The following is a 26,788-nucleotide window of genomic DNA, read 5'->3' on the forward strand; positions in this document are numbered from 1 at the left end:
TGAAGGACTTCAAATGTGTTTGTCTTTTAATGACGTATTTCCACTTAGTTTGGGGAGTCCACCTCTTATAGTTCTGCTGGACAAACTTTAGCCCATTAACTATTATATTTCTAAGATATCAGCATTACAAAAACAAATGTTGGGCAGTTGTTTTATTAAAATGATTGGCATTTGGCTTATGTCTAAAACAGGTTAACCCGGGCAGCGCCGGGTACCCCAGCTAGTATATACATATACTGTATATATATCAGAAAAAAATGGATGAAACAAGAGGAAGAATAATATAAAAAGACCTGCAGGAAGTTGAAGCTGGGGCTCGCCAGTTTTGTGAGTGAAATGTAGAACATCTTCCGCTGCTTTCAAATACTCATCCCACAGAGCTGAGACAGCTTGAAGTGCACACTTTGGAAGACTGCCTCTCTAAGGCCTTTGATTCTTTGACATCTGGACACCCAGGGGAAGAACAGAGTCAACTTTAAGAGCCTGGAGAAACCATGAGGTCTACTGCTGAGGGCCTTTTGTTAAAAATAACCCAAAATCAATAGTGTGATTCATTGTGTGTGTGGGGGGGGGGGGGGGGGGGGGCGTTGCAGCATGCAGGAGTCATTACATCAGGTACGTGCAGGAATGAGAAAGTGATTAAGAAATTCTGCACAACACTCAATGCATAATGGTCGTAGCTCTCTAAATATCATTCTACCAAATGCCAAGTCACATTCGTCAGCACACGATAGAGAGAGAGAGAGATTAAGTGTTTCTACCTGTGAAAATCTCCAGTGAGCGCCTGATGGGGGCTGGCAGCATATGAGAGAGCTAATGACTCGTGTCTAATTGCTGCTGATTGTGCTTGCGTGGTTTTCTCCCTCCTGCTAATGTTTTGCAGAGATGGAGCTGATATTTTACATCTGATCACATGATGGAACGCTGGAAATACTTTATGTTAAAATACCAAAAATCTAGTACTGTTAAGCGCTCTCACACGCAGCAATCTGCACTGACACATGTGCCCAATGTTGAAGGGTAATTAGGGCGTACATACCCATGATGTTTACTGCCATCAAATCTATACTCAAGACTTTACTGTGCTACCTTGGGGCCTCACTGCTTCTATGATACCAGGTTGGGTCCTGAATGCCAACCACTGGAGCAGATAACCTGTCCTTCCCTTCATCATTAGAATAACCATCTATCTACCATTGCCAGGTGACAATTCAGGTGACAAGGTGACAACATTTCCCATCTGAATGCACTACAGACAAGCGAGGTTGAAACAAACAAATGACCAAGCAAATTGAAGACAGCGGTAAGGGGGAAAACTCCCTAGTTTTTTTTTTTTTTTTTTTTTTTACGGGATGAAACCTCAAGCAGACCAAACTCAGTGGGGTGACCATACGCTTTGGACATACTGACATAAGTGAATAAAAGCACAACACAGATTTGTGAGAACACTCAATGACAGAAATGTTGCAGCCAAGCAATAAGCAAGAGGTGAAGATTAGAGTCCCAGTAAAATGGTTTGAAATCACGAAATCAGAAATTGAAGTCAGATTGACAGGACATACCCCAGGTCTCAGCCAAACTCAGACACATCTTCAACCCCCCACCCCCAGAAAACACACACATATATATACACACACACACACACACATACAAAATGTGCCCACAATAGTGTTTGTGAATACAAAAGTGAGAAACGTCAGGTTCACATTATGGGTTGGGTAACATGCAACCCTGTAAACAGAGGAGCTTGGGAAGATAGAAATCTCAAACATGTGAATATAGGACCCTGGGAACACAGTACCCTTTGCCGTGTTCCCATTATGTGCCCTATAAATCCACTGAACATAGGGCAGTGGAACTGTAGAACTCTTGTAACATAGGTCTCTTGGAACATAGGAACCTCAAATTGGCAAACATGGGACGTTGGGAACATATTACACGTTGTCACATTTTTTATGTGCCTTGTAATTCTAGAGAACTTTGGATGCTGGAACTATAGGACCTTGAGAACATAGAACCATTGGAATATTCAACCCCAATTCCAGTGAAGTTGGGACGTTGTGTAAAATGTAAATAAAAACAGAATACAATGATCTGCAAATCCTCTTCAACCAATATTCAATTGAATACACCACAAAGACAAGATATTTAATGTTCAAACTGATAACTCTTATTGTTTTTGTGCAAATATTTGATCATTTTAAAATGGATGCCTGCAACACATTTCAAAAAAGCTGTGACAGTGGTATGTTTACCACTGTGTTACATCACCTTTCCTTCTAACAACACTTGTATTTTGTTTTTATTTACATTTTACACAGTGTCCCAACTTCATTGGAATTGGGGTTATAGGACTGACCCCACCAGGACTACATTGCATCCATACAACATAGGCAAAAAGGATATACCCAATCATTGGCAGATTATCATGATTTGCAGTGCCATAGTTCTGCTCCTAAGATCCAGTGAGATCTGTCTAGAACTACGTATTGAGCAGGGACTTGAATCGTAAACTGGAACCAAACTGAACTGGACCCTTGGCCAAAGTAAAACCACAAGTTCCAATATAGCATACTGACAACATACAGTAGTCGACTGTGGTGGTGAAAAAAGCCTCAAAAAGTTTAAGTTTGCCAATATGACAGAGCCTGGTTTAACAACAGCTGGTTACTTGAACGCAACTGCCTAGTTCAAGAAACTAGAACATGCTCACTTGTCCTGTCCGTTTTCATGTTGTTCAGTCAAATCAGTGGCAACATAAAGACCTGCTCACAATAATTATGTTTGAGTATGATTGGTTCAATCCACTGAAAATGCTTTGTGTTGCACTTTACAGTTTTCTCGAAGACACATGCACCTGCTCAGGTATCCGTCTGCATGGCCTTGCCAAATGAAAGGACAGTCACCCTGAACAAGTTGCTGCTACACAGACTGTAATGACCTACCAGCTGCAAAAAACATCAGCTGTATCCCAGAGCGGTGCACAGCTTCACCTTGTCAGAGTCTTGTGGTGCTCAGATAAATGAATCAACTTCAGTGACACAGTTCCTCTCCAAAATGTGTTTTTATCATACATCTAATGTGACCTCACTGAAAAGCAAACAAATAAAATAAACCCTCTCTTTTTTTCTTTGCACCATTCCCCACGGTCGGTCTGTTCAGCACATTTCTCGTGCCACATTGTGCTGCCCGTGCACTTTTGTCCTGGTGCTATTTTTATCATATTACACATTTGCATCCCAGAAGGAGGCAGGGCCTGCCATTTAAAGAAGGAGTGGCCCAGATAAAAGCTATGAAAATACACTTCAAAGCTGCAGTGGACAGGATGTTTGATATTTTGGTTGCATTATCAGCTCTGGCACGGGTTTGACAGGCGGTATGGGCCTCACAGGGGGCAGCGCGAGGGGTGAGACGGGAGTCGAAGCCAGTATTGCTATTTTAAAACCTTTGATGATGAAGATTTGGTATGTCCCTCAGCCAGAAAGCCTTCCTGGATTTCTATCTCATTCACTACAAAGACAAAGAGGAAGCGCAAAGACTGGAAACATGGACGGATGCACACCTGGATAGCAGTGATGCGTCTGTAAAACCTCTTCACATTCACAAACCAGCGTGCCCTTACCGCCCGGTCACCCCTGTGCTTCATCTGTTGTATTTATTATGATGTGTTGCAGCTTCACAAATATACCCTCAGTCAGACTGCTTTACCCATTTATACAGCTGCGTAGTTTCTGATGGGGCCCACAGGGAAAACCCGTGGGGCCCTTTGCACCTGAAAGTCCCTGGCCTGAGCCCTAAATCTACCACCAGCTTCTTCAAGCTCATCTCTTCATCATCATGGAAGCAGTGAAGACAGGATTATTTTTTCTGAGTGTTTATGGCAATATATACATCCCAAAATGTCCTTTGCTGGATGTAGGCACAGCACCGCTGAAACAGTGCAGTGACCTTATAGTCATTTTATGTATCATTTAAAGAAAGAAAATGTACTTTTTATTACAGATGTGGTAACAGAAATCTGTTCTAGCAGTAGTCTATGGGGATGTATTTCCTTTGTGCCTTCAACAACTGTGTCATGTGGCTAAGGTCAGTTCTTTTGTTGTGTTGAGATGAAGGCGAAGGATTTAGGCATGTTGTAACTTGTAAATACTTCCACCGAGGAAGCTCCTACAGTCGCCATTTGTAATTATAATAACAACAACAACAACCACAAGAGCAATCCAAGATTTCTGATGTCCGCCAATCCGATCCAGGTCACCTCCAATATTCAGTGGAGTCTTCGATGTCCTAGTATCTATCTGTGGTGCAAATTTGGTGAGAATCCGTTAAATAGTTTTGACATAATCCTTCAAAGCATGTAAAGTGAAATTGTGATCCAGAATCGAGATTCAGATCACCTCCAATATTCAGTGGAGTCTTCCATGTTCTAATATCTATCTGTGGTACAAATTTGGTGAGAATCCGTTAAGTACTTTTGTTTTGGTTTTTTGTAACGTAATCCTTCAAAGCAAAATCTTGATCCAGAAACCGGATCTCCTTCAATATTTAATGGAGTCTTACATGGCCTAATATCTATCTGTGGTGAAAATTTGGTGAGAATCTGTTAAGTACTTTTGTTTTGTTTTGTTTTTTTGTAACGTAATCCTTCAAAGCAAAATCTTGATCCAGAAACCAAATCTCCTCCAATATTTAATGGAGTCTTCCATGGCCTAATATCTATCTGTGGTGAAAATGTGGTGAGCATCTGTTAAGTACTTTTGGGTTTTTGTAACATAATCCTTCAAAGCAAAATCTTGATCCAGAATCCGGATCTCTTCCAACATTTAATAGAGTCTTCCATGGTCTAATATCTATCTGTGGTGCAAGTTTGGTGAGAATCCATAAAGTAGTTTTGACGTAATCCTTCAAAGAGTGTAAAGTGAAATTGTGATCCAGAATCGAGATTCAGATCACCTCCAAAATTTAATGGAGTCTTACATGGCCTAATATCTATCTGTGGTACATATTTGGTGAGAATCCATTAAGTATCTTTTGTTTGCTTGTTTTTTGTTTTGTAACGTAATCATTCAAAGCAAAATCTTGATTCCTCCATTGTTCTCCTGGGGGATTTCAACACCCATGTGGGCGGCGACAGTGAGACCTGGAGGGGGGTGATCGGGAAGCACGGCCTCCCTGATCTGAACCCGAGTGGTGTTCAGTTGTCGGACCTCTGTGCTAGTCACAGTTTGTCCATCATGAACACCATGTTCGAGCACAAGCATGTCCATAAGTGCACATGGCACCATGACACTCTGAGCTGGAGGTCGATGATAGACTTTGTAGTTGTATCATCTGACCTTCGGCCACGTGTCTCAGACACTCAGGTGAAGAAAGGGGCTGAGCTATGAACTGATCACCACCTGGTGTTACACTCCAGTTACACTCCTCAGCCTCCCCGGTAAGGTCTATTCCAGAGTACTGGAGAGGTTAATTCGACCGATAGTCGAACCTCCTATTCAGGAGGAGCAGTGTGGTTTTTCATCCTGGTTGCGGCACACTGGACCAGCTCTACACCCTCCATTGGGTGCTCGAGGGTTCATGGGAGTTCGCCCAATGAGTCCACATGTGCTTTGTGGATCTAGAGAAGGCGTTTGACCGTGTCCCTCAGGGCACCCTGTGGGGGGTGCTCTGGGAGTACAGGGTCCGGGGTCCTTTGCTAAGGGCTATCCCTGTACGACCACAGCAGGAGCTTGGTTCGCATTGCCGGTAGTAAGTCAAACCTGTTTCCAGCACACGTCGGCCTCCGCCAGGGCTGCCCTTTGTCACCGGTTCTGTTCTAGGCACAGACAGGGTGTAGAGGGGGTCCGGTTTGGGAACCACAGAATCTCATCTCTGCTGTTTGTGGATGATGTGGTTCTGTTGGCTTCATCAAATCAGGACCTTCAGCGTGCACTGGGGCGGTTTGCAGCCGAGTGTGAGGCGTCCGGGATGAAAATCAGCCCTTCCAAATCCGAGGCCATGGTTCTCGACCGGAAAAAGGTGCCTTGCCCTCTTCAGGTCGGTGGAGTGTCCTTGCCTCAAGTGGAGGAGTTTAAATATCTCAGGGTCTTGTTCACAAGTGAGGGACGGATGAAGCGTGAGATCAACAGACGGATCGGTGCAGTGTCTGCAGTGATGCGGTCGCTGTTTCGGACCATCGCCTCACAGGAGCAGCCGGGGTGACAGCTGTCACTTATCACCGACGACAGCTGTCATCAATCATCTGATCTTCAGTGGTATATCAGCAAGACGGCATCTCCACCTCATCGCCGAGATATCGCTCTACGAAGAGGTAAATTCTCAGCTGACTGTATTGTGGAATAACTGTTGCTTGTGTGACTTGGACAGCATTTACTCTGTTCCTTTTTTTGACGAGAGGTGGAGGTGATTTCCCACCATACGTGTTGCTGGGTGCATACGCACCCATTTCTAACTGTGTTTGCTCCTCGCCAGCAGTACCAGATCAGACACGCGTAGGCAGTGGCCACCTGGGAGTTCGGGACTTGGCGGCTCCAGTATTCCCGGGGTTCGGTGCCAGTGGAAATCGTGTGGTTCCGGTTCGACTTGGACTGACGTCTCCTATCTTCGAGCCTGCCCACATAACACTGTGTATATTGGAGTTCATATTGTAATCTGTCGTTGTTGTTGTGCAACTTCACAACAGTAAAGTGTTGTATTTGGCCTTATCCATTGTCCGTTCATTTGCGTCCCCTGTTGTGGGTCCGTGCTCTTACACTTTCACAACAGGATATCTCGGCCAATGTCATGGATCCCGAGGGGCGTCAACCGGCTGTTGAACGGGCAATGGAAGAACAGGGCGCACAGGCGTCCGCAGGAGGAATGATCGGTGAGTTGCAGCGAATCCTCACCACTTTCACGGCTTGGATGGATTTAATGACCGAGCAGAACGTTCTCCTTAACCGCAGGGTGGAGGCTCTCGCCGCACAGGTGGAAGCGCACCCTCAGGGCGATGCTGCGGCTCTCCCTCCTGTCGACCCTGTGCGTAATAGTGACATTCCACAGGTCGTTCAACGACCCCTCCCACCATCCCCGGAAGCATACATAAGCCCGCCAGAGCCGTACGACAGTTGTGTGGAGACGTGCGCTGATTTCCTTATGCAGTGTTCGCTCGTCTTCGCACAACGTCCCGTTATGTACGCGACTGATGCTAGTAAAGTAGCTTATGTCATAAATTTGCTTCGTGGTGGGGCACGCGCTTGGGCTACAGCGCTCTGGGAGCAGAATTCACGGCTCCTTCAGGTGTATGATGGGTTTGTGAGGGAGTTCAGAACAGTGTTCGATCACCCAAATAGAGGGGAGACCGCTTCAGCCGTGCTGCTGTCAATGAGACAGGGGCGCCGGAGTGCAGCTGCCTATGCAGTCAACTTCCGCATCGCGGCTGCAAGGTCCGGCTGGAATAGCACTGCCCTCCGCGCCGCCTTTGTAAACGGACTGTCACTGGTTCTAAAGGAACACCTGGTGGCTAAGGACGAACCGCGGGATTTAGATGGGCTTATCGATCTCGTCATACGATTAGACAATCGGTTAGAAGAACGCCGTCGGGAACGAGACGAAGGGCATGGCCGGGCACGCGTCGTCCCTCTCCCTTCCGGTTCCGACCGCGTTCCGCCCTCCCCACGCTCCACGGCCCCTGCGCTCTGTGTGGTGACAGCTCCCCCTGCTGACGAAGCTATGGACACGAGCAGGGCCACATCTAGGGCACCGGATAGACAGAGGAGGCTGGCCCGCGGAGCATGTTTTGTTTGTGGCTCGATAGAGCATCAAGTGAGGGACTGCCCCGAGCGGTCAAAACACCAACGCCCGCCCCTAGAAACTGGGCTAGGGGTGGGCCGAGACATTCACGTGGGACACACCCACATTGCCACACGACTCCCAGTTACAATCCTGTATGAGGATTTAACCCTGAAGGCCCCAGCACTGGTGGACACGGGCTCTGAAGGGAATCTGTTAGACAGCAGATGGGCCAGGGAGATAGGGCTCCCTCTGGTGGCTCTTAACTCGCCTGTGCAGGTACGAGCACTAGATGGCTCCCTCCTCCCTCCAATCACACATAGGACACCACCTGTAACTCTGGTGGTGTCAGGAAATCACCGGGAGGAGATCGAGTTTTTTGTGACTCCGACTACCTCCCGTGTGATCTTGGGGTTCCCCTGGATGTTGAAACACAATCCCCGGATCGATTGGCCGTCCGGGGTAGTGGTTCAGTGGAGCGAGACCTGCCATCGGGTATGTTTAGGTTCCTCGGTACCCCCCGGTTCCCAGGCTAAGGAGGAGGTCAGAGTCCCACCCAATCTAGGGACGGTGCCGGTGGAGTACCACGACCTTGTGGATGTGTTCAGCAAGGATCTGGCGCTCACCCTTCCCCCCCACCGTCCGTACGATTGTGCCATTGATCTGGTTCCAGGCGGTGAGTTCCCGTCCAGCAGGCTGTACAACCTCTCATGGCCTGAGCGCGAATCAATGGAGACCTACATCCGGGACTCTTTAGCCGCCGGGTTGATCCGGAATTCCACCTCCCCGATGGGTGCAGGTTTCTTTTTTGTGGGTAAAAAAGATGGCGGACTTCGTCCATGCATTGATTACAGGGGACTGAATGAAATCACGGTTCGTAATCGATACCCGTTGCCCCTGTTGGATTCGGTGTTCACGCCCCTGCATGGAGCCTGAATATTCACCAAACTGGATCTTAGAAATGCGTATCACCTGGTTCGGATCCGGAAGGGAGACGAGTGGAAGATGGCATTCAACACCCCCTTAGGTCACTTTGAGTACCTGGTCATGCCGTTCGGTCTTACAAACGCCCCCGCGACGTTCCAAGCTTTGGTTAATGATGTCTTGCGGGACTTCCTGCACCGATTCGTCTTCGTGTATCTAGACGATATACTCATCTTTTCTCCGGATCCTGAGACCCATGTCCAACATGTACGTCAGGTCCTGCAGCGGTTGTTGGAGAACTGGCTGTTTGTGAAGGGCGAGAAGTGTGAGTTCCACTGCACATCTTTGTCCTTCCTGGGATTTATCATCTCCTCCAACTCCGTCGCTCCTGATCCGGCCAAGGTTGCGGCGGTGAGAGACTGGCCCCAACCCACAAGCCGTAGGAAGCTGCAACAGTTCCTCGGCTTTGCTAATTTCTACAGGAGGTTCATTAAGGGCTACAGTCAGGTTGTTAGCCCCCTGACAGCCCTGACCTCACCAAAAGTCCCCTTCACCTGGTCGGATCGTTGCGATGCTGCGTTCAAGGAGTTGAAACGGCGCTTCTCGTCTGCACCAGTTCTGGTGCAGCCCGATCCTAGCCGCCAGTTAGTGGTTGAAGTGGACACCTCGGACTCAGGGATAGGAGCTGTGCTGTCCCAGAGCGGGAAGACCGATAAGGTCCTTCACCCGTGTGCCTATTTTTCCCGCAGGTTGACCCCGGCCGAACGGAACTATGACGTCGGCAATCGAGAACTCCTTGAGGTGAAAGAGGCTCTTGAAGAGTGGAGACATCTGTTGGAGGGAACGTCCGTGCCATTTACGGTTTTCACTGACCACTGGAACCTGGAGTATATCAGGACCGCCAAGCGGCTGAATCCCAGGCAAGCCCGCTGGTCACTGTTCTTCGGCCGTTTTGACTTCCGGATCACCTACCGTCCCGGGACCAAAAACCAGAGATCGGATGCTTTGTCCCGGGTACATGAAGACGAAGTCAAAACGGAGTTGTCGGATCCACCGGAACCCATCATCCCGGAGTCCACTATCGTGGCCACCCTCACCTGGGACGTAGAGAGGCCCTGGCACGAAGCCTGCACCCCGGAACCGGGCCGAAGAATAGACTCTACGTCCCACCAGAAGCTAGGGCTGCAGTCCTGGACTTCTGTCACGGCTCTAAGCTCTCCTGTCATCCAGGGGTGCGAAGAACCATGGCAGTTGTCCGGCAGCGCTTCTGGTGGGCGTCCCTGGAGGCCGACGTCCGGGATTATATCCAGGCCTGTACCACCTGCGCCAGGGGCAAGGCCGACCATCGCAAGGCCTCGGGGTTGCTACAGCCGCTGCCCGTGCCTCATCGCCCCTGGTCCCACATCGGCCTGGATTTTGTCACGGGCCTCCCGCCGTCCCAGGGCAACACCACCATTCTCACGATAGTGGACCGATTCTCCAAGGCGGCCCACTTCGTGGCCCTCCCGAAGCTCCCGACAGCCCAGGAGACAGCGGACCTCCTGGTCCACCACGTCGTCCGGCTGCATGGGACATTGGGACATTGTCTCCGATCGCGGTCCCCAGTTCTCCTCGCATGTCTGGAGGAGCTTCTGCCGGGAACTGGGGGCCACGGTCAGTCTCTCATCCGGGTATCATCCCCAAACCAACGGGCAAGCAGAACGGGCCAACCAAGAGATGGAGCAGACCCTGCGTTGCGTGACAGCCGCGCACCCGGCGGCCTGGAGTACCCATCTGGCCTGGATCGAGTATGCCCACAACAGCCAAGTGTCGTCCGCCACCGGCCTCTCCCCTTTTGAGGTGTGTCTGGGGTATCAGCCCCCATTGTTCCCGGTGGTTGAGGGAGAGGTCGGTGTGCCCTCGGTCCAGGCCCACCTGCGGAAGTGCCGTCGGGTGTGGCGTGCCGCCCGTTCTGCTTTGCTAAGGGCCCGGATGAGGACAAAGGCCCATGCAGACCGGCGGCGGACCCCAGCTCCTACGTATCGTCCTGGGCAGGAAGTGTGGTTGTCCACCAAGGACATTCCACTGCAAGTGGCCTCCCCAAAATTACAGGAACGGTACATAGGTCCATTCAAGATCCTCAAGGTCATCAGTCCCGCCGCAGTGAGGCTTCAGCTTCCGGCCTCACTGCGGATCCATCCCGTGTTCCACGTGTCAAGGATCAAACCGCATCACACCTCACCCCTCTGCACTCCGGCTCCGACACCACCTCCTGCCCGGATCATCGATGGCGAGCCGGCTTGGACAGTGCGCCGGCTTTTGGGTGTCCGACGGATGGGCCGGGGCTTCCCAGTATTTGGTGGACTGGGAGGGGTACGGCCCCGAAGAACGCTCCTGGGTGAAGAAGAGCTTCATCCTGGACCCGGCCCTCCTGGCCGACTTTTACCGCCGCCACCCGGACAAGCCCGGTCGGGCGCTAGGAGGCGCCCGTTGAGGGGGGGGTCCTGTTGTGTGGGCCGCTGAAGAGGAGGTACTGCTGGCCCACCACCACCAGAGGGCGCCCTGCCTGGAGTGCGGGCTCCAGGCACCAGAGGGCGCTGCCGCCTCACAGGAGCAGCCGGGGTGACAACACCATCGTGGTAAAGAGAGAGCGGAGCAGGGGGGCAAAGCTTTCGATTTACCGATTGATCTACATTCCGACCCTCACCTATGGCCATGAGATTTGGCTCATGACCGAAAGAACGAGATCACGAGTACAAGTGGCCGAGATGAGTTTCTTCCGCAGGGAGGCTGGGCGCTCCCTTCGAGATAGGATGAGGAGCTCGGTCACTCGGGAGTAGGAGCTCGGAGTCGAGCCGCTTCTCCGCCACGTCAAAGGAGCCAGCTGAGGTGGCTTGGGCATCTTTTCTGGATTCCCCCTGGACGGCTCGCTGGAGAGGTGTTCCAGGCACGTCCCATTGGGAGGAGCCCCGGGGAAGACCCAGGACACGCTGGAGGGACTACGTCTCTCGGCTGGCATGGGAACGCCTCGGGGTTCCCCCAGAGGAGCTGGGGAAGGTGTGTGTGGATCGGGAGGTTTGGGCGGCTTTGCTTGAGCTGCTGCCCCCGCGACCCGACTCCGGATAAAGCGGAAGAAAATGGATGGATGGATGGATGGACAAAATCCAGGATCCGGATCTCCTCCAATATTTGGTGGAGTCTTCCATGGCCTAAAATCTACCTGTGGTGCAGATTTGGTGAGAATCCATTAAGAAGTAGTTTTGTTTTTGTTTTTTGTAACGTAATCCTTCAAAGCAAAATCTTGATCCAGAAGCCGGATCTCCCCCAAAATTTAATGGCGTCTTCCATGGCTTAATATCTATAAGTGGTGAAAATTTGTTGCGAATCCGTTAAGTAGTTTTGACGTAATCCTTCAAAGCATGTAAAGTGAAATTGTGATCCAGAATCGAGATTCAGATCACCTCCAAAATTTAATGGAGTCTTCCATGGCCTAATATCTATCTGTGGTACAAATTTGGTGAGAATCCATTAAGTAGTTTTGGTTTGTTTGTTTTTTTTGTTTGTTTGTTTTTTTTTTTTTGTAACATTATCATTCACAGCAAAATCTTGATCCAGAATCTGGATCTCCACCAATATTTAATGGAGTCTTCCATGGCCTAATAGCTATCTAAGGTGCAAATTTGGTGAGAATCCGTTAAGTAGTTTTTTTGTTGGGTTGTTTTTTTTTTTTTTTTGTAACATAATCCTTCAAAGCAAAATCTTGATCCAGAATCTGGATCTTCTCCAATATTTAATGGCATCTTCCATGGCCTAATATCTATCTGTGATGAAAATTTCATCAAAATCTGTGCAATAGTTTTGACGTAATCCTTTAAAGCCTATATAAAGTGAAATCTTGATCCAGAATCCGTATTCAGATCACCTCCAAAATTTAATGGAGTCTTCCATGGCTGAGCTAAAATTCTGTGAAAATCCATGCAGTATTTTTGATGTAATCCTGCTAACAGACAAATAAACTCTGATGATTTTATTATGTCCTTGGCAGATGTAAGTATTGTCTTTATTTGTTATTGAACAATGAAATTTGTCCTCTGCATTTACTCACTCACTCTCACTCATCCCGCTTATCCGGGATCAGGTCATGTGGGCCTCTGCATCCTAATTACAGTTCGACACACTCCAACCAGTAGGAGCAGTGAGCAGCCACAGTCCGGCGCTCAGGGACCGACTCCACATGTAGAGATGCTGCCTTGGTCAGGGGCAAAGAAATGAAGAACACATGAATATGCATGTTTCAGGTTTAGGGCAGAGGTGGGACTAAGTCGTCATCAAGTCACTCTCAAGTCATGAATCAAGTATCAAGTCAAGTTTGAGAGCTGACTTGAGACTTGACTTGGTGTAGCGGCTGCACTCAGCGTTGTGTTGTTATGACTCCGCCCATTCGCTCCCCTCAGGACGCGAACTCACGATCTCCGGTATGACAGTCGGACTCTCTAACTAGAAGGCTAAAACCCAGGGCTCTGGCCTTGTGACCAGAGACTTCTTTTGAGCTATTGGGAGTGAGGTTTACTAACTACATCTGCACAGCGACACCTGCTGGCCTTACATTGGGACTTACAGACTGATGACTTGAGAATGACTTGACAGTGACTTACTCCCACCTCTGGTTTAGGGTCATCAAACCATGTTTATCCATGTTGGAAAAGTCTGTACTTGTTGTGAGCACTCACACTTAAAGCGGGTTGTCATGGTAAGAATCATATTTTAAGATAAGTTCTACAATATTGATTTCATCCACAGAATAAGGTGTGAATAACATTCAGCACAGGCCAGAAAGGAATTCACTTCCATTTACTTATACAACACCAAATCCTAACATAAGTCATCTCAAAGCACTATAGTAAACTTGAGACCCCATGTGCAAGCACATTAATGACAGTGGAAAAGAAAATAACTCCCTCTGCATTTTTTATTATATATCCTCCAATTGGAAAAATGTTGGGACAGTATGGAAAATGCAAATTTAAAAAGATCTGCGCTGATTCTGACATCTATCACCTGCGTGATTGGAGAGTGAGTGAGAGTTCACTGCCAAGATGATGTACATGTGCACCATGAATTATTTATTATTTTCACCTAGCCCACAGTAAGATATGTCTTCTGTAATACATTCCGATTCTAAGGTAGAACTCTACTAGTGTATACTAAGGTATTTCTAAATATCTAAAAAAAAAAAAAAAAAGAGTACAGTAGAGTAGAGTAGAGAAGAGCCACTTAGGTGCCTGGTCTTGAGAACCAGGGATGGTAGGTTGAAAAGCTTTTTATCCCATGGGAACTCTCCCTACCCACCCAACGGCTCAGGAAAATGGACATCAAATGTATATAAGTGATCATTTACACAATAAGGGTAATAAACAACATATTCAAGAAATATAGCTACTACATAATATTATAGGAGTTAGCTTCTAAAACCTAAATATTAATACAGGAGAAGATTGTAGTATACATATACCTAGTCTGTAGACTAGTAGTAAAATTAAATTATAGCTAGTAGGCTAAGCTATAAATATGGTTATTTTATTATACACTCAACAAAAATATAAACGCAACACTTTTGGTTTTGCTCCTATTTTGTATGAGATGAACTCAAAGATCTAAAACTTTTTCCACATACACAATATCACCATTTCCCTCAAATATTGTTCACAAACCAGTCTAAATCTGTGATAGTGAGCACTTCTCCTTTGCTGAGATAATCCATCCCACCTCACAGGTGTGCCATATCAAGATGCTGATTAGACACCATGATTAGTGCACAGGTGTGCCTTAGACTGTCCACAATAAAAGGCCACTCTGAAAGGTGCAGTTTTATCACACGGCACAATGCCACAGATGTCGCAAGATTTGAGGGAGCGTGCAATTGGCATGCTGACAGCAGGAATGTCAACCAGAGCTGTTGCTCGTGTATTGAATGTTCATTTCTCTACCATAAGCCGTCTCCAAAGGCGTTTCAGAGAATTTGGCAGTACATCCAACCAGCCTCACAACCGTAGACCACGTGTAACCACACCAGCCCAGGACCTCCACATCCAGCATGTTCACCTCCAAGATCGTCTGAGACCAGCCACTCGGACAGCTGCTGAAACAATCGGTTTGCATAACCAAAGAATTTCTGCACAAACTGTCAGAAACCGTCTCAGGGAAGCTCATCTGCATGCTCGTCGTCCTCATCGAGGTCTCGACCTGACTCCAGTTCGTTGTTGTAACCGACTTGAGGGCAAATGCACACATTCGCTGGCGTTTGGCACATTGGAGAGGTGTTCTCTTCACGGATGAATCCCGGTACACACTGTTCAGAGCAGATGGCAGACAGCGTGTGTGGCGTCGTGTGGGTGAGCGGTTTTCTGATGTCAGTGTTGTGAATCGAGTGGCCCATGGTGGCGGTGGGGTTATGGTATGGGCAGGCGTCTGTTATGGACGAAGAACACAGGTGCATTTTATTGATGGCATTTTGAATGCACAGAGATACCGTGACGAGATCCTGAGGCCCATTGTTGTGTCATACATCCAAGAACATCACCTCATGTTGCAGTAGGATAATGCACGGCCCCATGTTGCAAGGATCTGTACACAATTCTTGGAAGCTGAAAATGTCCCAGTTCTTGCATGGCCGGCATACTCACCGGACATGTCACCCATTGAGCATGTTTGGGATGCTCTGGACCGGCATATACGACAGCGTGTACCAGTTCCTGCCAATATCCAGCAACTTCGCACAGCCATTGAAGAGGAGTGGACCAACATTCCACAGGCCACAATTGACAACCTGATCAACTCTGTGTGAAGGAGATGTGTTGCACTGCATGAGGCAAATGGTGGTCACACCAGATACTGACTGGTATCCCCCCCCCCCAATAAAACAAAACTGCACCTTTCAGAGTGGCCTTTTATTGTGGGCAGTCTAAGGCACACCTGTGCACTAATCATGGTGTCTAATCAGCATCTTGATATGGCACACCTGTGAGGTGGGATGGATTATCTCAGCAAAGGAGAAGTGCTCACTATCACAGATTTAGACTGGTTTGTGAACAATATTTGAGGGAAATGGTGATATTGTGTATGTGGAAAAAGTTTTAGATCTTTGAGTTCATCTCATACAAAATGGGAGCAAAACCAAAAGTGTTGCATTTATATTTTTGTTGAGTGTATAATGACAATAAAAGGCATTCTGATTCTGATTCTTCTAAATTAGCCATTAATAAGCCAACTGTACCTTGCTAGCCAACAAGGTTAATAAGTTGGTTCCACTCCTCCAGCCAATGCAAAGGAGTCGGTATTGGGTTATTTGGTCACTTGACTTTTAGTCAGGATTCTGACATTTTGGTGATTGGTTAAGACACGCCGCTCTCTGATTGGCTGCAGGGTTTGTTTACAACGTAGCACTGGTACCACAGTCTCTGGAGGAGTGGAACCAACTTACATTTTCGGCGATTACACCACAGCCAATCACAGAGCATGGCGTGATAGCCAATAGCGGCCGACATATCAGATGGACCAATCACAGCCATGTTTTCAAAAACACGCTACCAGTCTCTTTGTATAAGAGACTGTGGTACCAGTGCTACAAGGTTAACAAAGCCAGTAACTAGCATATAAAGTACAATAGCATAGTATAACCCTACAATAACGGTATTAACAAATACATATAACAACAAATGTAAACAAAAGTGTGTATTAACGTTAGCTTCCCAAACAGAAAAGAACAAACTATATTGTTAGCTATGATAAACTATATGTCAGAGGACTTGAAAACTAGAAAAGCTTGGATGCGTATAACCAGTTTGATTGTGGCTGGATCCAAGAAAAATGTCACGAACCATGGACGACAAATGGAAACGTAACATCCACAGCACATAGACTGTGTTGTTCTCCCAATTAATGTTTCCAGCTGCTTTGCGACATATGTAGGTAAAATACACGTTAAATACATTTCATATCAAAGTTAACTTGCTTTAATAACTGTTGTTAAATCTCAAATGTGGGAGTTAGTGCTTTTACTGACATTCATGCTGTGTTCGGCTTTAACGACCATTAATACCCCTGTCACAGTGGTGGGCACAGTTCCACTAATCTGCTAACTGCTAGTTAGCAAATGTAACTTTTTCGTTAGTGCATTAGCTTTTCAGCTAACTTTGAAAAACATCAGTAGACCAATTAGCTTCCACTAAATTTAGTTCCACTAAGTTTTTTTTTTTGTTTGTTTTTTGTTTTTTTTTTCTGGTAAAGTGAGTAAAGTTTAACAGTCAAAAACATTTGTAAACACGAAAATCATACATGGTAGTTCCTGGTTATGAACAGGAACTGATGTTGTGTTTATGAATGCAATACAATGCAAGCTGATTTCTGTTAATGTTTTCAAATATAATGTACAGATAAACTGTGCGATTTATTGCTTTTCATAAAGACAATGACCATGTTTTGTTTTGTTTTTATTTTTTCTGCATTTGTTTTTGTGTTTGTGAACGCACTCTAGCACTCTAACCGTAGCTCTGTTAACGGTTAATACATATATAATATAGTGATATACGGTGACTTGTAATACTGCGATTTACTGCTTTTGATAAAGATGATGACAATGTTTGGGGTTTTATTTTTTATTTATTTTCCATGCATTTGTTTTGTGTTTGTGATCCTGAGAATGCTAAGGTTATGTGACTTGACCTTTGAATTTACCCAGCAACCCCTGCAGCACTTAAACTTGAAATTGGCTTATCAGTAGCTGACAGTATAATCTGATGTGGCCGCAACCGACTAAAAGCTGTGACCGACTAAAGGAAAGCGGTAACTTTTGCTAATTTTTTTTAGTGGTTTATCGGTTTAGTGTTATAAAAGTTAACTTTTCAGTTAGTGGAGTACTGGTTATCAAAGCTACGTTATTGGTTAGCTGTGCCCACCACTGCCCTGTCACAACATGACAATAATTCACCATGATAGCGTTAGAATTTGATGAGTATATGATGGTAAACAAATCGATTAGTGGAGCGGAAAGATCAATTGGGCAGCGCAGTCTCGTTTGAGGGCAGGCGCTAATGATGCATATAATATGATGCATATGATGCAATTTCTCTACTGCCGGGGACAAAAACATGGCATTTTCTCTGAGTTTTTGGGCAAATTACACACAAACAAAGTGAAAATGTAAACAAAAAGTGACAATGCGGTGGGAAAGTGGACATGTGTTGCAGTTTGTTTATGACCCGGAGAACAAACATGTCGAGGCGGTTTTGCAGGCGAGAGAACGGAGCTACTCTGGTCAAGCTGGGCTTACACTGTGCAAGTTTTGGCCCTTTTTCAGGCGATTTTTCACTCCTGCAAGAATTTTTTGGGGATCGCGCCGAGTTTCAGCTTATCGCGTGTCCTGCATCGTGAAGTATACATGGATTAACGGGCTGCGTTTAACATCTCACGACCACCTCCCAATCGGCAATCGTATGGTCGGATGAAAATCAAACCTGTTTGATATTCTGGTTGGCCGTCGTGAGAGTATTGCGCTGCTGAAGTAGCACTACAGGCATCTACGCACTGATTACCTCTCGCACTGGGCCTGTGCAAACACTGGAGAGAGCATAAACAGTGGTCATCTCTTTGGGAGAGCAGCTTCTGTTTCTTTTCCCCCTTATTCTTCAACTCATGTAAAGTCTTGTATTGTTTTTTTGTTTGTTTGTTTGTTTTGTTAAAACTTTGATGTCTCCCATCGAGTTTTTGTAAAAATAAGAAATGTAAATAAAGTTTGAAAAAAAAGAAAACTGAAAAAGAAAAAAAAAAGCTTCTGTTCATGTTTTGCTTCTGGAAACACGAGTCCACTGTGTGGTTTTTGAACGTACAATGTGAGTAGTCAGATCGCATCAGAGCATCGGGCCGTACAGTGTGAGAACATAAATCATGCACTCTGAAATTTTACACCCTGCGGTTTTGTCGTACAGTTTGAGCTGGAGCCAAGTACAACGATTGAAAATATCGTACAGTGTCTGCGCAGCTTTTGCTGTGTAGGGTAACACTTACCAACACGACGTCTCCCATTTGTCTCGTCTTCCTTTCTCCACTGGGAACTGAAAAAAAAACACACTTTTCGTGACTGCTTCGGTGAATGCAGCCAAAAAACAAAACAGTGCACCATTTATCTGTGTGAAGATATACTGTGTGTATATTGTACAATGGCAGTGGCGGTCCCGATAAGTGGTCAAATCCCGCAATATCACACAGGGTTCAAACAAGACTGCGGTGCCCTATTTCTTCGACGTTGTTGACTTCCAGTGTTGCAGACCGAGTGGTCCCCCCCTAAAAATTGGTCCGCCCTACCTTCACTGCACATGCGCCATTTGGGACAACAGCAGCACATCTGAGAGAGTCTCTACATCAAAAGCGATCAAAGAGAATAATGTGATTATAAACATCAGATGACAAGGTAAAACCTTGTAAATCATTCTAAAATCAGTTTTAAGCAGAAATGAGGCAATGATCGCCTCATTTCGCTGCTGACACACCGAAATGATGTAGGCGCAGCAGCACGTGCTGCTGCTGTGCTCTGATTGGTCCCCCTTCTTTTATGATGAAATAATGCTGAATTTATATGTTAATTATTGTTGTACAAAAGCTTCAAATATCTGTCACTGAGATAGATGATGACTGGAGCGCAGTTTGAAGCAGAAACGAGGTGATAATCGGTGGATCCTAGCTGACACTTAGAAATGAAGATACTGACACTCCAAAATGACACATGCACAGCAAAGGCAGGGCGGACCGATTTTTTGGGGGACTGTTCGGTTGGCGACACTGGGTTTGTAGCTTCTGCCTGGCCGCTCTACCATACAGACCTGACTGGTGGATTGGTGCAGATGGTTGTCCTTCTGGAAGGTTCTCCTCTCTCCACAGAGGAATGCTGGAGCTGTGACAAAATGACCATTGGGTTCTTGGTCACCTCCATGACTAATGCCCTTCTCTCCACATTGCTCAGTTTAGACAAGTGACCAGCCCTAGGAAGAGTCCTGGTGGATCCGAACTGCTTCCATTTACAGGTGATGAAGGTCACTGTGCTCATTGGAACCGTCAAAGCAGCAGAAATGTTTCTGTACCCTTCCCCAGATTTGTGCCTCAAGACAATCCTGTTTCAGAGGTCTACAGACAATTCCTTTGACTTCACACTTGGTTTTTGCTCTGACATGCACTGTCAACTGTGGGACCTTATATGTAGACAGGTGTGTGTCTTTCCAAATTATGTCCAATCAACTGAATTTACCCCAGGTGGACACCAATTAAGCTGTAGAAACATCTCAAGGATGATCAGTGGAAACAGGATGCACCTGAGCTAAGTTTTGAGCTTCATGGCAAAGACTCTGAATACTTATCTACATTTGATTTATTAGATTTTTTAAAATGTTTTAATAAATTTGCAAAGGTCTCAAAAATCTTTTCTCACATTGTCATTATGGCGAATTGTGTGTAGATATTTGAGGGGGTAAAAATGAATTTCATCCATTTTGGAATAAGGCTGTATCATAAAATGTGATAAAACGGAAGCACTGTGAATACTTGCCAGATGCACTGTGTGTGTGTGTGTGTGTGTGTGTGTGTGTGTGTGTGTGTGTGTGTGTGTGTGTGTGTGTGTGTGTGTGTGTGTGTGTGTGTGTGTGTGTATATATCATTAAAAACATCATACAAATTGAAAAAAAAAAATTCCAAACACAGAGAAGACAAACACATATACAACCCCAATTCCAATGAAGTTGGGACATTGTGTAAAATGTAAATAAAAATAGAATACAATAAAAAATAATAATAAAATAATAATAATAGTAATAGTAATAATAATAATAATAATAATAATAATAATAATAAATGAAAATCCTCTCCAACCGATATTCAGTTGAATACACCACAAAGACAAGATATTTAATGTTCAAACTGATAGAGTTTTTTGTTTTTGTGCAAATAGTTGCTCATTTTGAAATGGATGCCAGCAACACATTTCAAAAAAAGTTGGGACGGGGCAACAAAAGACTGGGAAAGTTGATGAATGCTCAAAGAACACCTAATTGGAAACAGGTGAATGTCATGATTGGGTATAAAAGGAGTATCCCCAAAAGGCTCAGCCATTCACAAGCAAAGGTGGGGTGAGGATCACCACTTTGTGAACAACTGCATAAAAAAATAGTCCAACAGTTTAAGAACAATGTTTCTCAACTTTCAACTGCAAGGAATTCAGGGATTCCATCATCTACAGTCCATAATATAATCAGAAGATTCAGAGAATGTGAACTTGAGAACTTTCTACACGTAAGCAGCAAGGTGGAAAACTAACACTGAATGCCCGTGACCTTTGATCCCTCAGGCGGCACTGCATTAGAAACCGACATCATCTTACCACGTGGGCTCAGGAACACTTCAGAAAACTATTGTCAGTTAACAGTTCGTTGCTACATCTACAAGTGCAAGTTAAAACTCTACCATGCAAAGCGAAAGCCATACATCAACAACATCCAGAAACGTCGCCGCCTTCTCTGGGCCCGAGTTCATTTGAAATGGACAGACACAAAGTGACAAAGTGTGCTGTGGTCTGATGAGTCCACATTTCAAGTTGTTTTTGTAAATCATGGTCGTCGTGTCCTCTGGACAAAAGAGAAAAAAGACCATCCAGATTGTTACCAGCACAAACATCAAAAGCCAGCATCTGTGATGGTATGGGGGTGTGTTAGTGCCCATGGCATCAGCAAGTTACACATCTGTGATGGCACCATCAATGCTGAAACGTACATCCAGGTTTTGGAGCAACACATGCTGCCATACAAACAACGTCTTTTTCAGGGACGCCCCTGCTTATTTCAGCAAGACAATGTCAAGTCACATTCTGCACGTTTCGACAACATGGCTTCGTAGTAAAAGAGTGCAGGTACTAGACTGGCCTGCCTGCAGTCCAGACCTGTCACCCATTGAAAATGTGCGGCGCATTATGAAGCACAAAATACGACAATGGAGACCCCGGACAGTTGAACAACTGAAGTCGTACATCAAGCAAGAATGGGAAAGAATTACACCTACAAAGCTTCAACAATTAGTGTCCTCAGTTCCCAAATGCTTATTGAGTGTTGTTAGAAGGAAAGGTGATGTAACACAGTGGTAAACATACCACTGTCCCAGCTTTTTTGAAAAGTGTTGCAGGCATCCATTTCAAAATGAGCAAATATTTGCACAAAAACAACAAAGTCTATCAGTTTGAAGATGAAATATCTTGTTTTGTGGTGTATTCAATTGAAAATAGGTTGAAGAGGATTTGCAAATCGTATTTTATTTACATTGTTATATTTATTTTATTTACATTTTACACAACATCCCAATTTCAATGGAATTGGGGTTGTACAACCTGCAACAGATGCAGCAGCTTAACTTGATAACGTTTGCTACAAAATCACACAATACACCAAAATACAGAAACACTTGGCAAAGCTTCATAAGACAGCATAAATACTCACAAAACAAAGACGTGTTTCTGCTGCAGGACTTATGGACCTTTCAATGTGTTATAGCGCTCCACTCGTTATCGTCACATGAACAGCAGAGCTGAGTAAATGCATTTATTTACTTTATTTGTGATTTCCTCTAATTCTAGCTCTGTTTTCATGTCTTGGCATTTATTTATTTGTCTGTCTGTTAGCAGGATTTCTCTTTATATAGGCTTTGAAGGATTACTTCAAAATTACTTAATGGATTCTCACCAAATTTGCACCACAGATAGATATTAATCCATGGAAGACTCCACTGAATTTTGGTGGTGATCTGGCTGTGGATTGGCGGATGTCAGAAATCTCTGATTGCTCTTGTTTGCAATGCACTGAAGAGTAAAAGCCAGTTAAAGACCACTGGGCACAAAAACTTTGCAAGGCCTTTTTTTTTTGTTTTGGTTTTTTTTTTTTTTTTTTGTATTTCCATGTGTCATCTGAATTTGCAGCAGACACATTATCAAATTAAATTGTTGCATGTGCCATAGGTCATGTTTGTGTTCTCTCTACAAGTGCATATTTTTTATTCATATGCAAATGTTTTTAATGCAACTACCTGGTATTGAATTGATGCAGCTGTTTTTTTTATTATTATTATTATTATTATTATTATTATTATTATTATTATTTGTAAATGTTTTTTGCATTTGCTCGTGTTTTAATTTGGAAGTGTTCTGGCCCCAATCAGCCACTGTACTTTTCATACTGCTGTTTGTCATTGATCACTTTTCTGGTGTTTTATTAGGATTCTGGCTTACTCTATTTCTTGTGCCATCTCCCATGTATTATTATTCACTTTCATTGATTTCTAATGATTCTCTCCTGTGGATGTTATTCCCAAGCAGCAAGCTTTAGTGGTCTCAGAGAAAGCCCACCCAGGTGAAGAAAAAGTTGCACTTCCTTGGCTGACCACTTGAGGCTGACTTCAAAACGCAGCATATTCTCGTAGAAGTCCATGTTAAAATGTCTGACCTTAGAGCAGAAGTAAATGTACGAGGGCTGTCCATAAAGTATAGGTCCTTTTTATTTTTTTCAAAAACTATATGGATTTCATTCATATGTTTTTCACGTCAGACATGCTTGAACCCTCGTGCGCATGCGTGAGTTTTTCCATGCCTGTCGGTGACTTCATTCGCCTGTGAGCACTCCTTGTGGGAGGAGTCGTCCAGCCCCTCGTCGGAATTCCTTTGTCTGAGAAGTTGCTGAGAGACTGGCGCTTTGTTTGATCAAAATTTTTTCTAAACCTGTGAGACACATCGAAGTGGACACGGTTCGAAAAATTAAGCTGGTTTTCGGTGAAAATTTTAACGGCTGATGAGAGATTTTGAGGTGATACTGTCGCTTTAAGGACTTCCCACGGTGCGAGACGTCGCGCAGCGGTCCCAGGCGCCGTCGTCAGCCTGCTTCAAGCTGAAAACCTCCACATTTCAGGCTCTATTGATCCAGGACGTCGTGAGAGAACAGAGGAGTTTCAGAAGAAGTCGGTTTCAGCATTTTATCCAGATATTCCACTGTTAAAGGAGTTTTTTAATGAAAGACGTGCAGTATCACTTCAAAATCTCTCATCAGCCGTTAAAATTTTCACCAAAAACCAGCTTAATTTTTCGAACCGTGTCCACTTCGATGTGTCTCACAGGTTTAGAAAAAATTTTGATCAAACAAAGCGCCAGTCTCTCAGCAACTTCTCAGACAAAGGAATTCCGACGAGGGGCTGGACGACTCCTCCCACAAGGAGTGCTCACAGGCGAATGACGTCACCGACAGGCGTGGAAAAACTCATGCATGCGCACGAGGGTTCAAGCATGTCTGACGTAAAAACATATGAATGAAATCCATATAGTTTTTGAAAAAAATAAAAAGGACCTATACTTTATTGACAGCCCTCGTATTTAAAGCCTGAAACAAAAAAAAAACTGTTTAAATCCCTTCCATGACAACTGTACAGGGTGTCAGTTTATTTCTAACTTCTTAGTTACAACCGCCAAGGATGTAATAAAATCATCTGTGTTTATTCTTTTTTTTTTGTCTGTCTACCTGTCTGTCTGTTTGCAGGATTACATCAAAACTACAGCACAGATTTTGACAACATTTTCACCACAGATACATATTAGGCCATGGAAAAATCCATTAAATTTTGGAGGTAATCTGGAGCCGGATTCTGGATCAAGTTTCACTTTATATATGCTTTGAAGGATTACTGTTAGCAGAATTACATCAAAACTACTGCACAGAGTTTAACAAAATTTCCAACACAGACACATATTAGGCCATGGAAGACTCCATTAAATTGTGGAGGTTATCCAGATCCAGATCTGGATTCTGGATCAAATTTCACTTTATATACTGTAGGCTTTGAAGGATTATGTCAGAACTACTTCACGGATTCTCACCAAATTTTAACGATGGACACATATTAGGCCACGGAAGACTCCATTACATTTTGGAGGTGATCCGGATCCAGATTCTGGAATGAGATTTCACTTTCTATACGCTTTGAAGGATTACATCAAAACTACTTCACGGATTCTCACCAAATTTGCACCACAGATAGATATTAGGGCATGGAAGGGTCCACTGAATTTTGGAGGTGACCCGGATCTGGATTCTGGCTCAAGATTTCCCTTTATATTGGCAATGGGACAATGGGCAGATCCTAACACAAACATTATAATTAGTATAACGGAGCATTAGTTGTGTATTTTACTGCAGGTGAAACAAGTTGCCCCTATGAGGTTTTTGTCTTGTACATCTCCAAATGGCACCAAGTGTATGTTTGCAGAACACTGAAGCTAGTACCGCTCTACCCTTACCTATGATTTCCTGCAATACATAACAACACCAAAATGTGAACATGTCTTTACACAAAGGTTGAACTTGGTTCTCGAGGGAGAGATACTTCTGAAAGCTACACAGTTTTGCATTTTATTAAATAAGGTGTGGTTTTGATGTGCACTTACAGTACAGCGGTTTAAAACTAGGATATTAGTTTACCTTAATCTCACCCTTAAAGAGCTCTCTGCACATCCATTAATGCATTATACCTCCTTATCTGGGTCATCTTGGCTTCTTAGCAAAAAACAGCACTCCTGCACATTCACCCAGTGAGCAACACACTAAGGGCCAGCTCCTATTGCCCAACTGTAGACATTTTTGGTGCAATAACAAAATTGTATACCCAGTTAGGGCCGGTCTTTGTTAAAAGCAGTGTTGTAGAATGATGTGAGCAATCGGAAAAGTTTTAAACATGTTGAGAAAATTTGTGACTAGATTCAGTCATGAGCTACAAAATGTAAACAGTAAAATAGTACACTGCAAAAACTGATATCTAAGAAAGTTTAAAAAAATACTTGTTTAAAGAACATTTGACTTAATTAATGTCTAAATAGAAAAATAATCTTGTCAAGCAGTTTTTACATATGAAAAAAATTATTTGGGGAAAATATATCTCACTTTTTCTCAATAAGTTTTTCCAGCTAATATCAAGCTGTATTTAACCAAGTAACAAGGAAAGGCAATGGATTTCACATCATCCAAGCAAAGGAACAAGATTGTTCCCTTATTTTAAGACAGAGGCTAATTTTAAAATAAGAATTCTGGCTAGTTTTAAGTCACATTTTGATTATTCAGTGCCTAGACATTTTGCTACTTTTGGGAATTCTAACTTAGCAATTTTTTTCCCCAATTGGCAGATTTTTTTTTTCTTAATACAAGACAATTTGGCCAGATTTTGGATTATTTTGCTTATTTTGAAAGGGGCAGTTTTTGCACTGTAGCACTGCTTCACAGAAGACAATTTTGAGATGTGGGATGGGAAAGACAAATAGATTTTCTCTGGTGTATTTGCAAATATTCAGGTGTATTCATCAATATTCAGTTACATTTGTACATATATACGAGGTCTATTAGAAAAGTATCCGACCTTATTATTTTTTTCAAAAACCATATGGATTTGAATCACGTGTGATTACATCAGACATGCTTGAACCCTCGTGGGCATGCGAGAGTTTTTTCACGCCTATCGGTTACGTCATTCGCCTGTGGGCAGTCTTTGAGTGAGGAGTCGTCCACCCGCTCGTCGATTTTTTTCATTGTTTAGGAATGGCTCAGAGACTGTTGCTTTGTTTGATAAAATTTTTTTCAAAACTGTAAGGCACAACTGAGTGGACACCATTCAATAAATTCAGCTGGTTTTCGGTAAAAATTTTAACGGCTGATGAGAGATTTTGGTCTGGTAGTGTCGCTTTAAGGACGGTCCACGGCGCCTGACGGCGATCTGCGCTTCGAGGCGGCAGCGTCTCGCCGTTTCAAGTTGAAAACTTCCACATTTCAGGCTCTGTTGACGCAGTAAGTCGTCAGAGAACAGAGAACTTTCAGAAGAAGTCGGCATGAGGAGTTTATTCGGACATTCCATTGTTAACGGTCATTTTGTAATGAAAGAACGTGCGGGCAGAGTCGCATGTCGGGCTGGACCCGACCGCGGGGGGGGTCGCGGCAGGAAAAACACCTCCGTTGGAAATCTTAACGGGCAAGTTGGAACATGCCCAAGCTGTTAAACAATTTCT

The sequence above is a fragment of the Thalassophryne amazonica genome, chromosome 10, assembly GCF_902500255.1.
Source record: "Thalassophryne amazonica chromosome 10, fThaAma1.1, whole genome shotgun sequence".
Classification (NCBI taxonomy): domain Eukaryota; kingdom Metazoa; phylum Chordata; class Actinopteri; order Batrachoidiformes; family Batrachoididae; genus Thalassophryne; species Thalassophryne amazonica.